The following is a 7,622-nucleotide window of genomic DNA, read 5'->3' as shown; positions in this document are numbered from 1 at the left end:
AACACCTCGAAAGGAGGTGTGACTTGATAAATGAGCCTAAGAAAGATGAACCTGCTGCGTCCCATTCACAAAACGGTTCACCTTAGAGAGGGTGGATGGTACAACCCTGAGTGACTAGTCATTACTACGATATGTGTTTTTACAGAAGCTGTAGCGTTCTTTGACCTCCAGTCACTCAGAGTTAGGGAGGTCGAGGTGATCTTATAAGATACCTCACTACTGCAGTAGTATGGATTGCAATCCATACCTATGCGAGGGTTTCTCTCAGCTACGCACTGCTCGCATGAGGTTTACTCGGTTTGTAGTATCCCCAGTTACCACATTAGAATTTGAATAACAGACGCCGGGTGTATGGCTCACAGAATGCGAGGTTCCTTCGCGTACTTGAAGGAGTAATTAGAAGAACTTAAATACTAATCAATCACTGCTGACGTACCTTAGTAGTTCTTTACTTGCTTACTTATTTTTGTACTTGCTCTGTTTTCCATACCTTTTCTAGTCACTTGTGTTTAGCAGTTGCTTAGTTCCTTGTTTTACTGCTTTAGCTGGTTTGTACTTGTTATATGTGCACTTACTTGACACAAGCACATGTATCTGTTGTTTCACATGTTCCATGTTATATACATGCTTCTTCCTTGAGAAATAGAGATATGATGTTGTTCTTCACCACCTCGCAAGAGTACTGACCCCGTTTTATGGGGATGCAGGTGATGAATAGGTATATTGGTGATGCGATGACACACGGTGGAGGCTTTAGAATTCACACTTAGCTGCAGATCCTGCTCCTGTTTGGTTTTAGGGTTTTGAGGGGATGATCCCTCTGTTTTGAGAGACTATTAGATTTGTTATACGTTTGTCTCATTTTGTATTTTTAAACTTATGGGTTGTATAATCCTTTAAACTTGAGATATGTACTCTTTTGGATTTTGATAGACATGTATGCTTTACTTACTTGTGGCCTGCTCAGACTTGCGGCCTTGTTACGTAGTTACCCCTTTTCCCTTGCTTTCTGTTGTTTATCGTAAAACCATTTAAAAAAAAAATCCTCAAAAATTTAACGGTTTTTCCAAGGTCGGGGTTTGGGGCACAATAGAGATTGGTATCAGAGTAGCTTTAAGTGTGGTCCAAGACTTCAGCGTGCATCGTCCATCGCACTATAAGTATGCTTTATTCGTTATATTTTGTTGATTATTGTTTATTACTGCCTTATTTAATTTAAGCATGCATACTTAGAAATATGGTTTAATAGATGCCATCGGATACGAGACATGAAAGGATTCTTGGTGCCCTGCATGGGTTGATTTGAGGTGTGGAAGCCCTCGATAGAGATGTACAATAGATTATGCAAAATGCACAAGTACTCGCACATCTAGCACCTTCGTGTGGGAGATACGAGATATATCATTATAAATACCTTAAATTTTCCACATCCATTCTCTGACAACCCCCCTCGTGTAGATGCCAACCCTGGTAGGTCAGTACAGGAGTCAAGCCCCAAGTTTGTGTCAGAAAATTACCATTTTACACACTTTCATTAGGAAAATTATCATTTTACCCTTAGGTCATCCTAGAACCCTGGTCAATCAGAGTCAACCAAGCTCATTCTCAAGCTCAAAACAGTTAGAATGTCAATCATTTCTAGCTCACCTGAGCTCACAGTGAGCAGATCATGTTCATTTCTGACCATTCCTGCCAAAATGGGATCATTTCTTCAGAAATGAGCCCATTTTTCACTCAAATCTAAGCCAATTGTCTCTGAGTCAGTCATTCCTAGTCAGTCATTCCTAGTCAGTCGTATTCCCCTGAGTCTAGCTTGAGCTCACCAGAAGTTCAAGTGCTCCAGTTTCAGTTCAAAACCATTTCCAAGTGTCTAGAAGCCCATTTCAACTCATTTAGCTGAAATTGAGCTAAGTCCAGTCAGTTGAGCTAGTGTTAGAGCTTCAATTTTAGTTCATCTCAGTATTATTGATCTTTATTCTAGCTCAAACCCAGCTCTGGTCTGTAATTCACTTCACTCCAATGACCATTTTTCACCATTTCTCTAAAAATGGCAGTATTTCTTGATAATTCAGTCTGGGAGTTCGGTTGAGTCAATGTCTGGTCAGTCCAGTTGAGTTCTGAAACCCTAAAACTCAGCTCAATCTAGTTCATTTAAGTTTAAACCAGCTCAAACCTCAATTTTCAGTGTCACTCTGGCCCGACAGAGACAAAAATCATTTCTTGAACCATTTTGCCAATTTTTATCAATTTTATCACTTTTTGAACTGGTATAACTGTCAATCGAGGTCCAATATCCAAATTTCTTCATTCATGGTTAGCATTTTGGATGGCATTTCATATCATTTCTCATCATTTTTCATCATTTCATAACATTTCATCATATTTCATTTTATTTTCGAGATCCAGAACTCCAGTTTTAAAATTTTCAATCCAGATTCGAATTTTAAAGCTTTCAAAAATCAATTTCAAACCCTGGGTTTCTAAAATTGATATTTTTACCCCCAAGATTCTAAATCTGGAAATATTTTTCCGAAAAAACAATCTGGATTCTTTTCAAATTTGGTTTTTCAAACTCTAGACTGGATTTGCTCCGCAATGGGGTATATAACTTCAAATTCTGAGCTCATTTCAAAAACTACCAAAAATAGCTCATTTTGTTTGGAATTTTTCTGAGAGACCATTTTACCCCTCTGGCCTTCAAAATGAGTTTCGAAATTGAATATGGACCCATCCTTTGGGTGGCGCCACTATTGAATCCATTTGCACTTTCTTTTTATTTTAAAAAAAATATTTTTTATGTCTTTGTATTTTCTTTTTATTATTTCATTTTTTTTAGAGAGAGGTGGGACCCACAAGGGGGTCGACCAGCCCTCTTCCCACTTTCTTTTTCTTCTTTCCTTTTCCTTCCTTTTTCCCTCCTCTTTTTCTTTCCTTTCTTTTATCTTGTTTTCTTTCTTTCTTCCTTTTTCTTCTTTTTCTTTCTTTCCTTTCTTTCTTTTCTCTCTTCCTTTCTCCTCTTCCTTCTTTCCCTTCTCCTTCTCATTCACGTACAACCCATTCTTCTCTTCCCTTCATCTTCCCTCTTCCTTTCTTTCCTTTTATTTTTTTCTTTTTTTTTTTTTCTTCCTTTTCTTTCCTTCTTTTCTTTCCCTCCTTTCCCCTTCCTTCCTTGCTCTCCTTTCTAAATCCCAAGGTCACCATACGGCTGCCTCCATCTATCTCCAAAAGAAACTCACGCATCTCCCCTTCCCTTCTGAATCCCTAAGTCTATCTCTAATTAAAACCTAAGTTTTAGGTTTTAATTAAAAAACACTCGCACGGTGGAAGCTTTCTCTCAACCCAAGGACCTCTCTCTCTCTCTCTCTCTTGCATTCCTTTCAGCCATCCTGTTGCAACAACCACTACCCCAGCCACCATCCCTAGCAGATCTTCACATCTAGCAACCAAGGTAACCTCCACAACTCCCTTTGAACCATCTTCAACTCCATCGGTTCAGCACCAGCATTGCAGCCATCACCACCAGCCGGCGCACCACCTTGCTACCTCCTCCTTCCGCAGCTACCTTGAAGCAACCTCCAACATCCATCTCCAGCAGCAGTCCCAACCAAGGCAACAACAGGCTCCTCCATACAAGTCTTCCACAATCTCCAACATCCATCTCCAGCTTCAGCCCACATCAAAGTGTAGCAACCTCCTCTACAGCCATTACAAGCCTTCTTCAAGGTAAAAAAAAAAAACTCTTTGTCTCAGGGCGTAATGAAAATTTTTCATATGATGCTTATATGGATCTAATGTGAATCCAATTTAAGACTGGATTCACAAGTCTCTTTATGAGGATTAATTGGCATAAAATGATAGTCGCCCATGTTAATGCTATACATGCAAGATGATCCATCCAAAAGATGGATCAGATCTCTCATGACAACAGCCAATAGCAATCAATTTCATATCTCCCTTTTTCTTCTTTTTTATTTATTTATTTTATGTTATTTTAAGCATCATTTTCATGAAAGTCATATGCCATAGACGTTTGGCTTAATTAGTTTTATTGTCTTCTTTTTGGTCTTATTAGCCTCCTTAGTATTTGCCTAGAAATATATAGGTTTTGATTTTATGCACAATCCAGTTATTATTCCATGTTCGATTTTTTGTCTTTAAATTCTAAAAATTTTATGAAAACTATGTCTGATTGTCTGTGACCTCTTGCCAAAAACCCAGATCCATTTGGGTCCCGTAATCTCATTAAACAAATCGGACTTTGAATCGGGTTTTAAACCCTATGAAAATCTGGAGTCCCATTTTAACAGACTTGAGGACCCGTGATCTCCCCCATGGGAGATCTGAATCCTTATCAAAAAAATATTGTGGATCCCTGTTAGAACCTATTATTTTCTAGTGTTTTTCTAGATTTTAATAAAAGAATTCAGTCTCTACAAAAAAATCAGATTTTCTAGACTTTTGTGAAAATTTAGTTTTCTACTTGTCAGGGTCTAGACCGACCCTAATCCACTGCGCCGTGTCAACCGGTAGATCCAATGCCAAAACCATCAACAGTGGAGTTGTTCCTAATAAACTCCTCTATCTTTTCCAAGAATTTCAAGATTTTTAGAGCTCATATTTTTATTTTTACATATTTTACAAGTTCACTGATTAAATCCCTGTTAATTTAATTTTATCAGAATTAAAGGTCTGATAACCCATCGTGTCCTTCCAATCCGTAGGTCTAATGCCAAAACTATAAAAATAGGATTTGTTCCTCTTTATGTAAGGAACCTCCACCTAAAATTTCAGCCATTTTGGCTACTGTTCACTATTTTTGCCCTAAATTCCAGAGTCACCGGATTCTGATCCGACTTGCGAGAGTTGTAAATCTCCAACCATAGGTTAAATCCTAAAACTATAAAAGGAAAAAATCTTTGCCTAACTGTTCTATATCATCCCATAAAATTTGGGGAATTTCTATGGTAAGTTAGTACTCAAAATTCAGTTTTCATTAGGCTAAATCTAGATTTTTAGGCAAAAACTCATGTAATTTAGGGTTTTTATTTGAATTTCCATATTAAAAAATACCAAAAATATTAATTTTTGGGTTCCATTCTGTTCTTAGGGTTATTCTAGGTGTCCATGCCAAATCTAAGCCAATTCTAAGCTCATTTGCCTTTTGTCTTAGTTCATTTTTAAAATCAAAAGCGAAACTCAGGCGAAAATTAGGTGAAATTTAGCAATTTTATGATATTTTTACATTTTAGGGTTTTAAATATGTTTATCATCATCTCATATCATATTATAGTTGATTTTCATACCATTTGCCTTTATTGGAATTTTAAAGTTTGCATTTTACAAAATTTATTTCAGAAAACCCTGATTTCAAGGCCATGGTCTTGCTATCATAGACATTTTGGACATTTTACCTCAATTTTGAATTTTTAAACTTTGTTTTTTATATTTTCATTCATATCATATTATCTTGTATTTGATTTATTTTTATTTGGATTTCAAAACTCATATTTTACAAAAATTATTTCTGAAAACCGTGATTTCAAGGCCATAGTCTTGCTATCGGGGCATTTTTGTCATTTTCACTCTAATTTCAAATTTCCAAGTATTATTATTTGAATTTTCATCATATATTTCTCATGTTTATATCAGGAAGGTATGAATCAGGGTTTATATCCGGATAATATCTGATAATTTTTCAATATTTTTGGATAAATCCAGATAAACCTACATTTTTATGCTAATTTGTTTTCTAGTTTTGCAGGAATATCCAGGTGGAAGACTTTTTATTTCTTTTCATTTTATTCAATGTAATCTCAAAATGTAAATTTGGAATAAGAGTTACATTTCTGCTTAGAATATGATGCATTGCATATAGTTTGCTTTCGCAATTTCAATATCTGATGAATGTATCGTTCATGCACATTTTTCTAAATCCACTATGGTTGACATGAATGACATGTGCACAAGCTCTTAGGGAGTTGACAAACTTGGTGAAATTCGTATTTATGGCCATAGTCAGAATACAAAGGAAACCCAGATTTGTGATCTTCATATTAGCCACATTTAGCCTACACTCTTAGGCTAACTTAAAAAATGCACTGCATTTCTCAAAAACTCAAAAGGATTTTCCCATATCCTCAAGGAAATATCTTTCAAATTCATACTCATTCATTCAATTTGCATCATTTTCAAACTCATCTCCCAATTCCAATTCAGAGAAATCGATTTTCTCAAAATTTTCTAAGTCCTCAGAAATTAATTTTCTAAAAAATTTTGAGTTTTCAAATGATATTTCAAATATTTCGCAAGTTTAAATTATGATTTTCCAATATTTTAATATTCTCAATTTCAAGTTTCAAAGCTCCAAAATCGATTTTCTCAAAAACTTTGAATTACTTCTGAAACTGGGTTTTCCCAAGAATTCTCAAATCCATTTTAGAAATCAATTTTCTTAGAAAAGCAGTCCAAATCTCAAAAAAAATAATTTTCTCAAAGTTCAAACTTTCCTGAGAATCAATTTTCCTTTCAAAAGTCACTTTCCAATGCAAATTCCTTATTTCCAATGAAATTCATGATTCTTCTAGGAATTCCTTTTCCAAACACATTTCAATTCTCCAAGCAAACATCATATTTCTCAAACTTGCATCTTTTCAAAATTCCATAGCACATGCCTGATTCTTTGTGCATTTTAGGAAAATAGAGCATAATTTAGATATTTGAGTCAAGTCAAAGCACACGTTTGATCCTTGGTTTGATTACCCTTGATAAAGGCGCCAGAAACGGTCGAACCTCATACCGACAGGTGGATCCCATTCCACGGAATTTTCCCACAAATTTCGAAAATGGAGGCGAGTAATTTTCAAAACCAATTTTCAAAACTTTGGTCGAGTTTGACTCGCAGAATCGTTTCTCTCTCTTGCAGAAGGAGGAAATTTTTTTGCGATGATAACAATCATGTGGGACAAATCTGTCCCCGTGAGTTGAGTGATTGCCCCTATTGTGGTCTTAGGGGACGCATAGAAGAGGATTGCACCAAGCACATCACAGACAACACAACAGAGACAGCCGCATCAGCAGAGGCAAGACAACCAGAAAGCTATCGCAAGACGTGCCTACGCAACTACAGTAGAACAAGTGACCAAAGGCGACTTGGTCTAAGGTACTATTCTAGTTGCTGGTAATGCAGTTTTTACGTTATTTGATTGCGGCACTTCCCATTCCTTTATATCTGTCAGATTTGCTAGGATATTGCCTTTGACCGTAGAATCTTTGAATTACCCGTTGGAGGTTCGTACTTCGATAGGTGATCAATCATTTTGTGATTCTTATATTTTGAGCATCGAGGTGTCAGTGGCAGGGCAGAACTTGCCAGCTGACGTAATCCTGCTAGACATGACTAAGTTTGATGTTATTCTAGGCATGGATTGATTGTTTGAGTATCATGCTCAAGTTCTTTATAGAGAAGGCAGAGTAGTCTTGTTTTAGCCTGATCATCCTATTTTAGAGATCAAGCTTTCTCGACCGTTGCAAGATAGCCATTTAATTTCTTCTTTTAAAGCCCAGAAGTATCTGCGAAATGGGGGTACTGCGTTTCTGGTCAGTATTACCCCAATTGAGCCTGA

The sequence above is a fragment of the Nuphar pumila genome, chromosome 10 (assembly GCF_984573655.1).
Source record: "Nuphar pumila chromosome 10, dmNupPumi1.hap1.1, whole genome shotgun sequence".
NCBI classification, from domain to species: Eukaryota; Viridiplantae; Streptophyta; class Magnoliopsida; order Nymphaeales; family Nymphaeaceae; genus Nuphar; species Nuphar pumila.
Note: the sequence above shows the minus strand (reverse complement) of the source record.